The 16,639-nt window shown below is 44.0% G+C and overlaps 1 protein-coding gene across 1 annotated transcript in view; it reads left to right on the top strand.

Moving 5' to 3' along the window:
* Window positions 1-16,639, top strand: part of NFIX (nuclear factor I X) — a 2,606,865-nt gene that overhangs the window by 159,875 nt on the left and 2,430,351 nt on the right. The window lies entirely within an intron of this gene.

The raw sequence follows: 16,639 nt of genomic DNA on the forward strand, positions 1-16,639 counted from the left end.
ACGAAGGACTGAGACCCATCTTGGACTTGAGATACTTGAACAAGTTCCTCAGGAAGGATAAGTTCAAGATGGTCACAGATCCTTCAGGCCCTCCAGATAAAGGATTGGTTGGTGTCATTGGACCTTCAGGATGCTTATTTGCATGTGCCAATCCATTTCAAGGCCAGAAAATACCTGAGGTTCGCAGTTGGCAGTTCTCATTTTCAGTTTCGAGTTCTGCCATTCGGACTGACCTCCGCCCGAGGGTTTTCACCAAACTGGTGGCGGTTGTGGCAGCAAGCCTTACGAGAGGGGGGATTCACGTCTACCCCTACCTGGACGATTGGCTGATTAGGGCGCGTTCTCCCGAACAATCCCTAAATCCTCTCAACATCACCTACCACTCTCTTCACAGACTGTGCTTCTCCCTCAATTACAAGAAGTCCCATATGACACCTTCCCAAAAGCTCCAGTACATCAGAGCTGTACTAGAAACATCCTTGGGAAAGAGATTGCCACCCGAGGTGAGGGCGCAAGACATTCTTCAGATGGTAACCACATTTCAGAATGCCCACAGTCTACCAGCCTTCGATTTTCTGAGGTTGCTCAGCATCATGGCATTCTGCACTTTTCTGGTGCCAGAGGCCCGCCTGACAATGGGCTCTAAGAACTCAATGGTCCCAATTCTCAGTAAAGCTGTCAGACCAATTTCATATTCAGACCAGGGTCTCACAGGATCTTCTCTGGTAGGCCTGCGAGGAAAATGTTCTGAAGGGGGAACCTTTTTGGCAACCATGGCTGGAGATAACAGTAGTGACCGATGCCTCACTCACGGGGTGAGGAGCCGATGTCAACAATCTGACAATCAGCGGTCGTTGGTCTCAATCGGAGTCCAAACTACACATCTATATTTTGGAGCTCAGGGCAATCAGACTAGCGCTGAAGGCCCTCCTGCCCTCTGTCCGGGGAAAGACTGTCCTAATAATGACGGACAACACAGTGGCCATGCACTATCTCAACAAGAGAGCAGGTGAAGGGTCAATAACACTGTGCAGAGAGGCAATGCAGCTCTGGTACTGGGCAATTCAAGAAGGAATCTCCCTAACAGCAGTTCACCTAGCCGGGGAGGAGAACTTGGCAGCGGATGCTCTGAGCAGGCAGAGTACAGTTTCTGATGAGTGGGAACTAGCTCAGGAAGTCCTTCAAGAGATCTTCACCCTTTGGGGAACACCTCAAGTGGATCTGTTCGTGACTGGTGTCAACCGGAGGTACAAACTGTACTGCTCCAGGGAATTTCCTCCAAGAGGAGCTCTAGGAGACGCGTTTGTGGTGGACTGGGAGTTTCCACTTCTGTCGGCGTTGCTTCCAGTCCCCGTCATTCCTCATGTAATAAGGAGGTTGAGAAGGTTCGGGAAACACATGATCCTAATTGCCTCGGATTGGGCCAGGAGGAAGTGGTACCCGGACCTTCTGGACATGTCAATCTGTCATCCGATACGTATTCTACAAAGAGAGGACCTTCTCTCTCTTTGTGGAGAGAGAGAGAGAGAGAGAGATAGAGAAAGAGAGAGAGAGAGAGAGAGAGAGAGAGAGAGAAAGAGAGAGAGAGAGTGAGAGAGAGAGAGAGAGAGAGAGGGAGAGAGAGAGAGAGAGAAAGAGAGAGAGAGAGTGAGAGAGAGAGGGAGAGAGAGAGAGAGAGAGAGAGAGAGAGAGAGAGAGAGAGAGAGAGAGAGAGAGAGAGAGAGAGAGAGAGAGAGAGAGAGAGAGAGAGAAAGAGGAGGGTCAGTTTCTCCATCCAGAGATCAAAACTCTCAACCTTCGGTTTCTGAAAGGTTGAGATACAAGGATTGGGACCTCTCGGATGACGTGATGGAGGTGTTGCTTTTGGCCAGAAGACCAGCAACAAAATCTTTGTACCGTTGTCTTTGTAATAAGGTTTGCAAATGGTGCAAAGAAAAGAATATTGATCCTTTTCTGCATAAACCTCTGAATGTCCTTTCCTTTCTTCTATCATTGGCTAATTTGGGCGTTAAGATAGGCACCATAAAAGGATATTTGGCAGCGCTATTCATCTTTAAGCGCTCTTCGGAGGAATGCCCCTACTTCAAAATACCACTGGTGACTCTATTCCTTAAAGGTCTCACTAATGTGTTCTTCCAGGTTCCACTTTGGTTCCTCAATCTGGTTTTGAAATTCCTGATGTGTGCTCCTTTTGAAACTCTGCACATATGTCCACTAAGGTTGTTAACCTTTAAGACAATACTATTAATAGCTCTGACATCAGCCCGCAGAGTGAGCAAGTTGCAGGCACTTTCATGCAAGCCACCCTTTACTGTATTTAGGGTTGTTCTGAAGGTCAAATACTCCTTTTTCCCAAAAGTCATTTCAGACTTTCATTTTAATCAGAAAATTGTTCTACCATCCTTCTATCCTCCACCTCATCCTGGTAAGGAACAGGAAAGACTCCGTAGGTTGGATTCTAGGAGAGCGCTAAGCTTTTACATCTCCAGAATGTCCAAGTTGAGAGTGGATGACCAACAGTTTATCGGTTAAACAGGACACAAACTAGGTCAGGCTGTTTGCAAACAAACTGTGTGTAGGTGGATAACCCTTACGATTTCAGAAGGCTACAGAATGGCAGGTAAAGACCCTCTCGAAGGTTTGCAAGCTCATTCCATCAGGGACATAGCTACATCTACAGCCCTTCAAAGGGGTGTTCCAATTAGAAGTATCTCTAAGGCTGCAACGTGGACTTGCATCCACACGTTTACAAAACCTTACTGTCTGCACGCTTCCCATGCTCAGGATGGTACATTTGGCAAAGCAGTACTTTATTCTGCCCTTGAAAATGTTTAAATTCTATTTCTACACCCTCCTCCAATCATAATACTGCTTTGGGAGTCTGTCAAATATGAGGAATACGTGGGAGGACACAATCCATTTGAAGAACAAGTTACTTACCCCTGGTAACGTTCTTTCGACTGGATGCTCCTCCCACATACTCTGCATCGCCCACTCAACCTACCTGTCTGTAGAATTTCCCATGCTATTACAGCTTCCGTTCCACCAAGGCTGAGTACTGTCATGCCTGTATTTATGGGCATCTCTGCTGCAAGAGGAGGGGAAAACAGAACTGAGGCCAACGGGCGCTGCGTGAGCTATATATACCCTTCAATGACACCACCCTCGACGGAGGCCTTCGAGGGACATCGACTTGACGCCATCGACGCACAGCGCCCTCTGCCAAATATAAATTCTGAAAGCAGCTGAAGCTGCACATTACATGTCAAAGATGAGGAATACGTGTGAGGAACATCCAGTCGAAAGAACTTTACCAGGGTAAGTAACTTGTTCTTCTCAAATAGAGGTGTAAATGGGGATAGGTATGTCGATAGGTGTCCATTCTTCAGGTATCGGTCCCATATGTCACACGTTGTCCTCAATACCACACTTCTTCTAAACCTAATGGTCTATCCTTTGCTGGTAACCATAAAAGCCACACCAGTGACACCCCTTCCACTGCTCTATCCATAAATGCCCACATTCACCCCATACTATTGGTAATCCATTCGCGTATCACCCGTAGCTGAGCCACTTCATAGTATTTGCTCATGTTTGGGAGACCTAATCCTCCTCTTACCTTGGGGTTTGTCAACACTTCTAAAGAAACTCTCTGACGTTTATTTTGCCAAATAAACTTCGATATTGTATTTACTATTTTAAAGAACTCCCTAGGGACCAGGATAGGAATGGCTTGAAACAGGTAAAGCAATCTTGACAATGTCACCATCTTAACGGTATTAATTCGCCCCAACCAGGACAATGTCAGGGGAGTCCATCTATTGAAGTCCTCCCTCATTGTCTGTAAAGCCTTCAAGTAGTTTGCTTATATACATGAGTAACCTTATTAGTCAGGTTTATCCCCAAATATGTTAACTCACTACTGGATGTGCGAAATGGGGAGAATGTATACATGTTAAGTGTTTGCTCCTTTGAAAAACCCAACCCCATGTGTTCGGATGTTGTCATATTGATTTTAAGACCCGACAATTTCTCCTGTTCTTCAAATACTGTTACCAATGCCAGAAAATTGAAAATTACAAAGGTTCCAAATATATTGCATATAATAAGGGGGAAAGCGGACATCCTTGTCTTATCCATCATTCAATATTTATAACCTTCGATATATTTAGATTGAAGGTAGGCGCATTACAGGATCTTCATAATTAACCTCTACCATTTTTATAAATCTTGGACCAAAACCCATATGTGTCATTGTCTCGAATATATATGGCCATTCAAATCTATCAAAGGCCTTTTTCGGCATCTGAGGATACCAACGTTGCAGGAACATTTTTAATTGCCGCTTTCTATATTAGGTGTATCACACTTCTTGTGTTATCCCACGTTTATTTCCCCATCATAAATCCAGATTGGTCCTATCCTATCAATGATGGGAGAATATATTTAATTCTTTCAGCTAAAATCCCTGTGTATATTTTCGTATCAATATTTAATAATACTATAGGTCGATATGAGCTGCATAGTGTCAAATCCTTATTTGTTTTTCCCAATAAGATCACTTTTGCTTCTATCATTGGTCGGGTTTAACTCCCATGCTGTTGGAACAAATTAAACAAGTTTGTTAATACTGGTATTAATTCTTTTTTGAATATCTTATAAAAGACTGCTGTAAATCCATCTGGGCCTTTATTCATTTATGGGGAGACCCTTTATCACTTTTTCCACTTCTTCCTCTCTAATATCCCCTCCCAACATCTCCCTATCTCCCTCCGTTACTTGTAGCATCTGTAATTCCTTCAGGTACCCCTTAATTTCCTTCAGCTCTGGACAACCGAAGGAATATAAATGTGTATAACATGACACAAAGGATTGCAAAATCTCCTCTGTGGCAGTAGCTATAGACCCGCCACTCTGTTTTATCCCGTTAATATGACGATTGGAGTTTTGTTGTTTCAATTGCCTTGCCAATAATTTGTCAGCTTTGTTAGCTTTAACATAGTAGCGTTGTTTTATGTTAAGTAATGATTTCAGAAACCGTTTAGTATAGAACAATTCTAATTGTCTCCTAATCTCTTTTAATTTTGTATACCCTTCTTTACTTTTTTCTCCTCCAATTCCCTTTGAGCTTTGATTAAAGCTTCTTCCCATTCTTTTTCCAAGACATCCCTTTGTTCAAGCTGTATCATCTGAAGTTGGATAATTTTGCCCTTAATTACTGCTTCTGCTTAGTTACGCATCCCACTCAGTATTCAAAGACACCTCTTCTGAATTATTAGTACGAAAATATTCCTTAATTTTCTCTCCTAATGTTTCTTGAGAAACCACCCCTTGTACCACCTCTTTAGGGAGTGACCATGACCACAATCGACTACCCCGTTTCCAACCCCTTAAGGTAAATCTCATAGGGGCATAATCTGACAGAGAAATTGGGTCTAGTTCTATATCAACCAATGCACCCATCTTTCCCGGAGTGCCCCATACAGAATCAGTTCTCGAAAATGAACGATGCACCTGCAAAAACATGTGTACCCACTCTCGTTCCCTTTTTTAACCCTCCAGAAATCATTTAGCGCAATATTCAAAAAACATTCTTTCAACTTGTCCGAAGTACCCCCCACCCCCTTACCCAGTGTATATACGCACTTTTAAAATCTTTTCTAGAGTCCCAAGCTAGCTTAAAATCCTCGGTCAAAAATATCTCCGCCTCAACAAACCTGTCTAGCTTCTCTAATACTCAGTTTATAAACTCTTCCTGTCAACTGTGTGGAGCATACAGTGGGCCTTATTACAAGTTTGCCGGTCCAGTAGCTATGGTACCAGTAAGCTTGCCGGTACCGTAGTTACCGGACCGGCAAACTACGAGTTCCGCTCGCGGGTGCCCTTTCGCCCGCCAGGTCGGACCTGACAGGCGGTCCGGCACCCGCGAGCAGAGCATGTTGGATGCACCGGCACCATTCTGAATAATGCTGCTGCATCCGGCCTCCCCATTCCCATTGAGCCCTATGGGGCCCAAATGGGAATGGGGAGTCAAAGTTTTCGGCCCCTGGCAATGGGGAAATCCCACTGCCAGGGGCCAGAGAAATTCACACGTTTGGTGGGAGCCTGCCGGTTTTACATTAGTCTGAAAGATCTGTGAGAATTGACGCATTCTAAATCTATGTTTGTCTATTACCCGATGTGGGTTTCCTGAAGCAAAACTATATCGTTCAGTCCCCTCCTTATCTGCATTTCTAGCCTTTTCCTCTTTGTCGGGGTATTCAAACCTTGTACATTATGTGACAGTATTTTTATTTCTGCCATTGGTTTGTATAAATTGACGTTCATATTGACTACTTGTTCGGGCCATCAAACTACTCCCCCTACCGCTAGACAGTGATCATACCCCCTTCTATCCCTCCCCCTTCCCCTTCGCCAACTCAAATCTCCCCCTTTCCCCCACTCCGGGCCTGGACCAGGCTTCCTATGACTCATCCCAATACTTATTGGGATTGTTAAACCGGAAATTAACTGCGAGAGAACTAACCTCTCAATAGTAATCCAAACTATAGAGCCTGACCCAGCCTATTACTTCACAGACCCCGTCCTGCTTCCCCTATCATCCCAGTCTCTTTGCCCCCACCCCCCACTCCACGTCCTACCTCAGCATTCTGACCTTCTTTCATGGTGGAACCGCAACATACCTTCAACACTTCTATGTGGTCCTCCCTCTGCGATTTCCATCCTTGCGTCACTTCTTAGGAGGACCTGTAGATTTTATAAATAACCTGTGTATGTATATAAGTTTGCATGCATGTTTTAACTCATATTTTCTTCACAGTGCATTCTCTATGACCAGTCCTCTTCCTTGCATGCGCATTATGACAACTTGTGGTATCAGGTAATAATATCGCCATATATATGGTCGCCGTAAATAATATCGCTGGGAAAATGTTGTGGCGACATTATTTAGGTGACCATATATATGGGGACAGGGGCAAAAAAAAAAATGTGTGGGTTGCTGGGGTGTCCCCCGCATGTTCCATGCAATAATGTCGCCACAAAAAACGGCCATTTTTCGGCGATATTTTTGCATGGCAAGATTTTTGTGGCGACATTATTACATGGAACCCTCCTTGTTGATCGTATTTTATATTTCATTTGGTGGTTTTGGCATTTGTCTGTCTACGTGCGTGCTAAGCTAATATGTATCAATTTAACCAAAAAGTAAAACTAAGTAACATGTCCCGTTCACATTTAACTACACTGGATACATATGAAATTACAATATTATGCCCAGTTCGCCGAACTCACTGGTCATAAATAGGGCACACGCAGCATGAACCCATCTTTATCATTGGGACCTTTCTTGACCATTCAAAGAACAACCCATTGCTCAAAAACGTTCATCAATCACATACTGAATGTGTCCTGTTTTGACTGTGGTGTTGTTATGTATAAAAGATGGCAGGCTTTGAGAGCTCATAATTATTTTAGGCAATGCAAAGCAAGATTACATTCTTTGTCAAGGATCACACATGTTGGTTAAGCAGCATGCTACAAGCCCCTTGTTTTATGGCCAGTCTCTTGATGACTGTTGTGATACATCACACAACTCCAACTAACTGCATTTAAGCAGCAAGGAAAAAGGGGGAAAAAAATGACTGGCTTCAAGAATAACATATGCCCAAGTACTTTTGCCCCATTGAGAAAATGAAAAGCTAGCACCCATGCATATATGCACAGTAATATATCTTGAAATATACAAATGTAGTTCAAGTGTGCAAGACAAAATAGCATTGGACTTTTAAAAAAAAGTAATGAAAATATCCAACGAGAGGAAATATTCCAATAAATATGCTGGTATAGTATAACATGGGCTTGCATTTTAAACCCAGCAATCTGTGGTGAACAATTCCCTGGAAAACAAAAGACCAATACGAAACAAGTGCTTGTGGTCCTGGTAGTCAAATACTTGAGCAAGATTGCCAACCTAAAAAGAAACAAGGGGTTGCATCCGCATTCTGAAAAAAAGTTACACTGTCCACCCACATGCGTCCTTTACTTGTGGCCTGAAAATCAGCCACCATCAGTGGAAAATAACTGCACCAGTTTCCAGGATTGCAACCTCTCTTGCCACTTCCTGGGCAAATACTCATGACTTACTTGCCCACTCTTCATTTCCCCTCCTCACCCCCATGTCTGGCTTTCAACAATAGTGTGCTTTATAAAGATAATTTGGAAAGCACACATGCCATAGTGTCATTCAAATATGTAAATCCTTATAGAACTATGCTAGGCAAAACGTGTAAAAATTGTGGCATTATTCCCCCATCTTGACTGAGAGACTAGAAATATCAGAATGCAATTCAGCAAAAGGCAAAACAATGGTCTCTCAGAGTTCTCAGACAGCCCTGTGAACATAGAATATTTTTTAACCATATTGGGGCATGTTATGGTTAAGTTGCGCTACTAAAAACTTATCAAATTCAGTAAAAAAACGTTGTTAAAGGGACGTTATGGTTCAAAGTAAACCCGAAAACACATCACACATCACACAATACATCACACAACTCCAACTAACTGCATTTAAGCAGCAAGGAAAAAGGGGGAAAAAATGACTGGCTTCAAGAATAACATATGCCCAAGTACTTTTGCCCCATTGAGAAAATGAAAAGCTAGCACCCATGCATATATGCACAGTAATATATCTTGAAATATACAAAAGGAGTTCAAGTGTGCAAGACAAAATAGCATTGGACTTTTAAAAAAAAGTAATGAAAATATCCAACGAGAGGAAATATTCCAATAAATATGCTGGTATAGTATAACATGGGCTTGCATTTTAAACCCAGCAATCTGTGGTGAACAATTCCCTGGAAAACAAAAGACCAATACGAAACAAGTGCTTGTGGTCCTGGTAGTCAAATACTTGAGCAAGATTGCCAACCTAAAAAGAAACAAGGGGTTGCATCCGCATTCTGAAAAAAAGTTACACTGTCCACCCACATGCGTCCTTTACTTGTGGCCTGAAAATCAGCCACCATCAGTGGAAAATAACTGCACCAGTTTCCAGGATTGCAACCTCTCTTGCCACTTCCTGGGCAAATACTCATGACTTACTTGCCCACTCTTCATTTCCCCTCCTCACCCCCATGTCTGGCTTTCAACAATAGTGTGCTTTATAAAGATAATTTGGAAAGCACACATGCCATAGTGTCATTCAAATATGTAAATCCTTATAGAACTATGCTAGGCAAAACGTGTAAAAATTGTGGCATTATTCCCCCATCTTGACTGAGAGACTAGAAATATCAGAATGCAATTCAGCAAAAGGCGAAACAATGGTCTCTCAGAGTTCTCAGACAGCCCTGTGAACATAGAATATTTTTTAACCATATTGGGGCATGTTATGGTTAAGTTGCGCTACTAAAAACTTATCAAATTCAGTAAAAAAACGTTGTTAAAGGGACGTTATGGTTCAAAGTAAACCCGAAAAACCCCTGAAATTCGGCAGTTATGGTAAGATACGCAACCATAACTCGCGCCACTGTGCACTGCTAACACTAACACCCAGGACATCAAAGATGACATCACAAATGTCATTGATGACATCACTGATGACATCACATGTGCATTTACTTTTCATGAAAACTCTGTAGGAGGGATTCTTATAATGTTGACCAAAAAGTGTCAAGGATTATTTGAATAAATATCATGAGCTAATTAGTGCATTAAGCAATGCATTGATATAAATAGCATTCTATTATGAAGTTCTATCCAGTATACTAAGCAACTCATGCAGAAACTTAGGCAGTGTGTGCAGTATACATGATGAAGTTGCAATATTCATAATCTTGCCATGTAGAATAATGAAATGATAACTGCTTTCGTATTAGAGTTTTGCGTACTATGCAGAGAAATGATTGCTCTGTTTCAAAGCTGCTACTTACTGTATGTATGTGTATCAAATGATGTCAGTGAACCCTAAGGAAAGGAGTGTGAGTACAATGTATACAAAATGAGCATATACAGGGAAGGTATAGTAATAAAAATAAAACTATGAGAAAGTGCTGATAACTCTAATGATTATCTTCATGCACAGAAAGGATTGCTCTCTTTCAAGCCTGTGTCTTCCGCTATATATATGTTTCATATGATATGACTTGACCCTAGTCTACAAATATAGTACCTTTTCAATTTTTACTTTCTGACTGTTACTGAAGAAAACTATGTGGCTTAGATATGTCAGTAAAGGAAAAAAAGGGAGAGCCAGCCATGTGATGTCATCAGTGATGTCATCAATGACATTTGTGATGTCATCTTTGATGTCCTAGGTGTTAGTGTTAGCAGTGCACGGTGGCGCGAGTTATGGTTGCTTATCTTACCATAACTGCCGAATGTCAGGGGTTTTTCGGTTTTACTTTGAACCATAATGTCCCTTTAACAAAGTTTTTTTACTGAATTTGATTGGTTTTTAGTAGCACAACTTAACCATAACGTCCCTTTTAACAAAGGTTTTTCACTGAATTTCATAGGTTTTTAGTAGCGCAACTTAACCATAACGTCCATTTTACAAAGTTTTTTTTACTGTATTTCATATGTTTTTAGTAGCACAACTTAACCATAATAGCCCTGACTTTATATACATGTAACATAGAACATACTGAACCCCTAGCTAGTGATTTCGATGTCCGCGGACTACCGCCATGTCCGCGGACATATCGAAAATCTGAGCGTGGTGAATGTAAATTTAAATAGTGTGCCCCATTTCCCCTTTGAGGTTGGCTCTGAAAAGAGCCGTTTTTTGGGGTTTTTTTTGCAGATGCTTGACAGACACCTGTTATTTTGTATTTTTATTTTTTTATTTTTCTTACTTTACTCCTAAAATCTTCACATAACCTTCTCCAAAGCAACCTTTACATTCCAAAACAGAATGGCATTTCCCATAAAAGATAAGGAAATGCCATCTTCTTTAAAATAAACAGCATTACTGGAATCAATATTCTCATTATTACAGAAGAACATACCAGCTCTAAGCATGAAGGCACACATGCCTCGGTTGATTACACACCTAGCATTGTTTTGCTGAGGATAAAAAACTGAACTATTGTCCCATATTGCCCTAGGTACTAATCCAGAAAAAATTACTTTGGCATTTGGAAGGATGTTCATTACTGCTTGAACCAAGTGTTCCAAATCTGCCAACAAAGTAGGGGCACTGACATAGCCCAAATGGAAAGCACCATAGTGCAAAACTACCACATGGGGACTGTTGATCCTGCCCATATCTTCACAAACTTGTACAATTCCCTGTACATTGCAATCAGGCACAGTGCTCCACACCACCTCCACTCCTTTAACTTCAAAATTCTTTGCAACATGCCTGCATTGAGCATACTGTTGTAAACCATGCACAAACATATCTCCAAGCACCAACACCCTGACTTTCTCCACTTCTGCCATCTTCACTACACACAGTCTCTTTGAACACAAATCCACAACCTCAACATCTGATTGGCTGATCCCTACAGTCTTCTTTCCATGCTGGATTTGCTGGAAAACCCCTGATGTAGCACGCCCTGTCCGCAGACCGCATAACTCTTAGACAGCCCTTCTACCATTTCCACTTCATTCTCTGTGGCATTCCCTCATTGGATACAGCTAAGCAGGCACACAATACGGAGAACGTCCTCAGAACACCCCCATTTTGTTTATTTTCGAACATTTCAGGGCACCGCGAGTGTTCTTAGAACACTTTCAGCTTGACAACAAACAATACAGACAACGTCTTCAGGACACCCCCTGCGAACATTCCAGGACCCCACGAGTCTTCTTAGAACACTTTCAACTTGACACCGAATCCATTCTGTTTATTTACGAACATTTCAGAACAGCCGTGTTGTCCGCAGAAAAATCGAACACAACAAAAGTGTCTAGCACATAAAAACGACAGAACATTGAACTTATCTCATACTCCCCCACCCGCCCCAAACACTCTTACACACCAACACACTCCACTAAATACAATTTTTAATCCAAGTTTCACCACGCTGTCCGCGGTTGTCCGCGAATGCCAGATGGCGGGCGCCACAGAAAATCTGACGCGCTTCACGCACCACGCCGTCCAATCAGCGAACACGTTGCATGTCCGCGGACATCACGCAAGCCACTCGGTCAATCAGGGCACTGTCCGCGGAGCGAACCGGGAAGTCTGTCCGTGGAGCGAATGGAGATATCACTAATTTTTTTGCCTTACATTTTGGTCATTTTAAAAAAAATTACTGGACGGATTTACACCAAATTTGCAAAATCACGCTTTTGGGACCAAGCCCCCGCTCCTGCCGCAAATTTGGTGTAAATCCGTCCAGCAGTTTGGGCTGTAGGCGTGCGCAAAGTTTTTTCACATTATGTCTATGGGAAAAAACAAATGTTTTGGGACCCCCCCTATAACTTTGCACCCCCTGGACCAAACCTCTCCAAACTTTGCAAATTCAGAGTGGGCTATATACTTTTTTTTACAAAGTTTGGTGAGGATTGGTCCAGAGGGAGCGAAGTTATAAGCCACCCAAAAAATGCTCTTCCTATGGAAACACCAACTTAACCATAACTACATGGACGCTACCGCGTCCATGTAATATATATATATATATATAAATATATATATATATATACATTCCTGGAGCTTGAATTACAAGATTTGTTTTCGAAACTCGAAAACTAACATTGACAGGGCATTTTTAGTAATGCTATCCCTAGTGTGACGTGTACCATACCCATGGTCCTTCACGCGTAGAGGTCCCTCAGATTGTTTTTTTCCACCATCGAAGTCGGTCGCAAATGTGGAGTTCTCTTCCAGGCGGATGCCTTTGATAAGCTAAAGTTGTACTTATGGACTTTCTTACTTTCCTTTGTTGTTTGTCCTTGCTGCACGACTGCTTGACTGATAGACTGCTCCTGATGAACACCCACATCTTCTACAACTGACCGATCGACGACCAGATGCGGCCTTCGCAGGCTTCTTCGGGCTTCGCCCCATTTCAGTAGGCAGAGAGGGGGGGTTCTTCTACTGACTGACTTTTTAGAAAATGCTTATTCCATCATCCCCTTCTTTTTTTTTTGCCCATCTGCCCTTTTAAAATACAATGGACAAAACAGCATTTAAATTTTGCCCCTCTGCCACTGAAAACTTCCATGGAAGGACACGCACCGAGTGTGCAATCACCGAGGGATCACGCCGAAAAGGATTGTAAATTCTGTAAACATTTTCGGCCTCAGACTGTAATGGATCAGTGGAGCAAACGCTCGGCCGCTTACGCCATGCAGGCCGAGGCGCCCATCGACGTGACAGAGGACTCCAGCGAGGGAAGTATTGGGGTCATGAGTGATGCAGAGTGTGAGGGGATTCGTCGGAACCCCACGTGTGGGTCCCCGACTCCAAGAAGCAGGCCGGCCGTTCTAAGATGGAGACGGGGGCCAAGGCATACACAAACACACTAAAGACATACCCCACGGCCTACTTTCGACGGTACCGTCGGGCGTCGAGACCCATGTGGTATCCAGAGATGAAGCCGCAGGTTCTTCACTGTTCTCGGGGACATCGCTCACGCTTTCGCCTCACGACATTTCCCCAAAGCCGAAAGAAAAACTTGGTCACACAACGATGCCACTCCCTCCCAGGCCGCTCCTGTCATGTCAGGTTTCCCATCAACATGTGAATATACACCTGTGCAATTCAATAAGATTATAAAGAGAATGTCTTGTTTCGTAGACTTCATGGACAGACATCCTGACCAACTAACAATTCTTAAAGATGCTTCACAGTCAGGGGCATCAGCACTGCCACCCTTTGCCAAAAAGTCTTGTCTTGAGCCACAGCCTAGCACCTCTCTAGGCACTCTGGCCTCGATATTCCAGGACACTTCTCAGACATACCAACACCCCACTCAGGATTCGTATCATGACGAGCAAGCAGACCCAGGGTCTCAGGGGGACCTCTATGGCCAAGACCAGTTTCATGACGACGATGATGACGACATTTACGTTATTCAGTCACCAGACCACCAGGATCAGACGGTAGCAGATTCGCCTTTTGGCAATCAACTCCAGTACCATGAACTGCTACTGAAGGTCTCACAGCATTTTAATATCAACACTCAGGAGGCACAGGTCGACAAGGACTTCGTGGAACATATTCTGGGGTACACAAAGTCTGCCACCCAGTTTATACCACTCCTGCAGTCTGTACATAGACAGATCCAACCATCAATACTGGCGCCTAGTTTCAGAAGGGCGGTCAATCCTAAAATAGAGAATATATTTAGACCCGGGCCAACAGACCCCCTGTATATTAGGGGTCCACTCAAACCAGATTCCCTAGTGGTCCCCACCACCTGGAAAAGGGCAGGCACTTCCCCGCTAGACAAGGAGACCAAAAAGATATATACCATCGGGAGAAAGGTCGCCTCTTGTGCTGCATACCAGACTAGAATCGCTAACAACACTACGTTTTTAGCTAGTTATGGCTGCCACAAATGGGATGATCTGGAGCGCAAAATAGAAGCCGTCCCAGAACATCCCAATGTCCCAATGTCATTGGGAGGGGTTGAGGCTCTCCCAGGTGAGGTTCTACCCCTTGCTCTGCTCCTTTTACTTCCTCTTTGAAAACTGGATGAGGAGCCCTGCCTTGTGACTAGTCTCAAGACGAGGACTGTCCTCCTTGAGGGTAGCCTGAGGAACGTTTCAGGTCCCCTCCCTTGCGCACAGAAAATACCTGCGTTTCAGGGTGGCAGGAGTACACTACCAGTTCAAGGTACTCCCATTCGGCATCTCCTCAGCACCAAGAGTATTCACAAATATGCTTGCAGTAGTTGCAGCACATCTGTGCAGAAAGTCCATCCCAGTATACCTTTATCTGGATGACTGTCTAATCACTGAGGAAACTCCCCAAATTTGCAAATCAAATACGCAAAAGACAATAAACCTTCTCTTCAATTTGGGTTTCTCCATCAACGAGAAAAAATCAAGTCTAGTCCCCAGCCAAATAAAACAATTTCTAGGGGCTATCCTAAACACAAAAGAGGGGCTAGCTTTCCCCTCGAACGAGAGTTCAAAACATGCTGTTGCAGGCAGCTCACTACAAGGTTGGTCGCCAGATAACTGTAGGCAAAGCAATGCGCCTGCTCGGGATGATGGCTTCATGCATTCACTTGGTGCCACACGCGCACCTGCGCATGCGTCCAATGCAAGAATGGTTAACGAAACAGTGGTCTCAGGCAAGTGGACAGTGGGACAATCTAGTGGTTGTTTCGCTAACCCTGCTTCAAGCTGTTCACTGGTGGTCCAAGCGATCGTAACTATAGATGCCTCATTCGCTGGATAGGGGGCCCACTTCCTCCACCACACAGCCCTCGGCCAGTGGACACAGGCTACTTCACAAAGACATTTCAATTTCCTCGTCAGGCCTTTCAGCAACATCTCAAGGGTCAAACGGTGCACAGCCATGTTCTATCTGTACAAGCAAGGAGGCACACACTCTCTAAGTCTGTCCAAGCTATCCCAAAAACAAATGGAAGTGAGCACTCGAGCGGAACATGTTCCTTACATCTCAACATGTTCCAGGGGAACTCAATTCTCTGGAAGACACTCTGAGAAGACACCCTGTACCAGAGGAACACGAGTGGCAACTCAACAGAGATATCCTTGGGCGATCCGCAACATGAGAAGAGGAGCAGCACTGTGTAGTGACGGACTTCCAGTAGAGTTTTACACAATGTTTGCTGACCTCCTGGTTCCGCAGCTCCAGAAGGTTTACGAGGAGGCATTCCAGGGAGGCTGCCTCCCTCCCAGAATCAATTAGGGAGGCGGTGATTACGGTGATTCTAAAAGAGGGGAAAGACCCGAAGGACTGTGCAGCATATCGGCCCATTTCCTTATTGAATGTGGATGGGAAAATCCTAGGAAAGATCCTAACTGCTAGGTTGGCGACGGTTGCGCCGAGTCTGATACACCCGGACCAATGTGGGTTTATTGAGGGCAGGAATACATAGGGTAACATTTCCCGACTTCATCATGTGATGGATATGGTGAGGTCATAAAGGCATGATATGGCGATAGCCTCATTTGACGCCATGAAGGCGTTTGATTCCCTGGAATGGAAGTGGTTGCTCAGGGTGCTGCTGGAATTCAGATTTGGGGAAAGCATCTGCAGGTGGTTGGCCCTACTATATACTAAACCGCTAGCGATGGTGAGTACTAATAATTGGGTGTCGGGGACGTGGGAGTTGGGAAGAGGGACAAGGCAGGGATGCGCGCCTTCCCCGATTTTGCTTGCGTTAGCCCTAGAACCGTTGGCGGCGTTCCTGCGGCAGGAAATGACGGAGGCTGGAATTGAGGTGGGAGGGCAAAGACATATAGTGTCGCTTTATGCAGACGATTTGTTATTATACGTGGTAGATCCCAAGACGTATCTCCGGAGCTTTTGGAAGTGTTTTGGAACTTTAGGTATCCGTATAAACCCGAAGAAGTCGGTCTTGTTTCCACTAGGGGGGGCTACGGGAACGCCAGTTGGAGGACTTGCCAGAAGTGGGGATAAGATGGGAAAAGGAGTAATTTCGGTATCTGGGGGTATAGGTGTTCCATGACGTGGTGGATACATTTG

Source organism: Ambystoma mexicanum, chromosome 3q, assembly GCF_040938575.1.
Source record: "Ambystoma mexicanum isolate Mex_15411 chromosome 3q, UKY_AmexF1_1, whole genome shotgun sequence".
Taxonomy (NCBI): Eukaryota; Metazoa; Chordata; class Amphibia; order Caudata; family Ambystomatidae; genus Ambystoma; species Ambystoma mexicanum.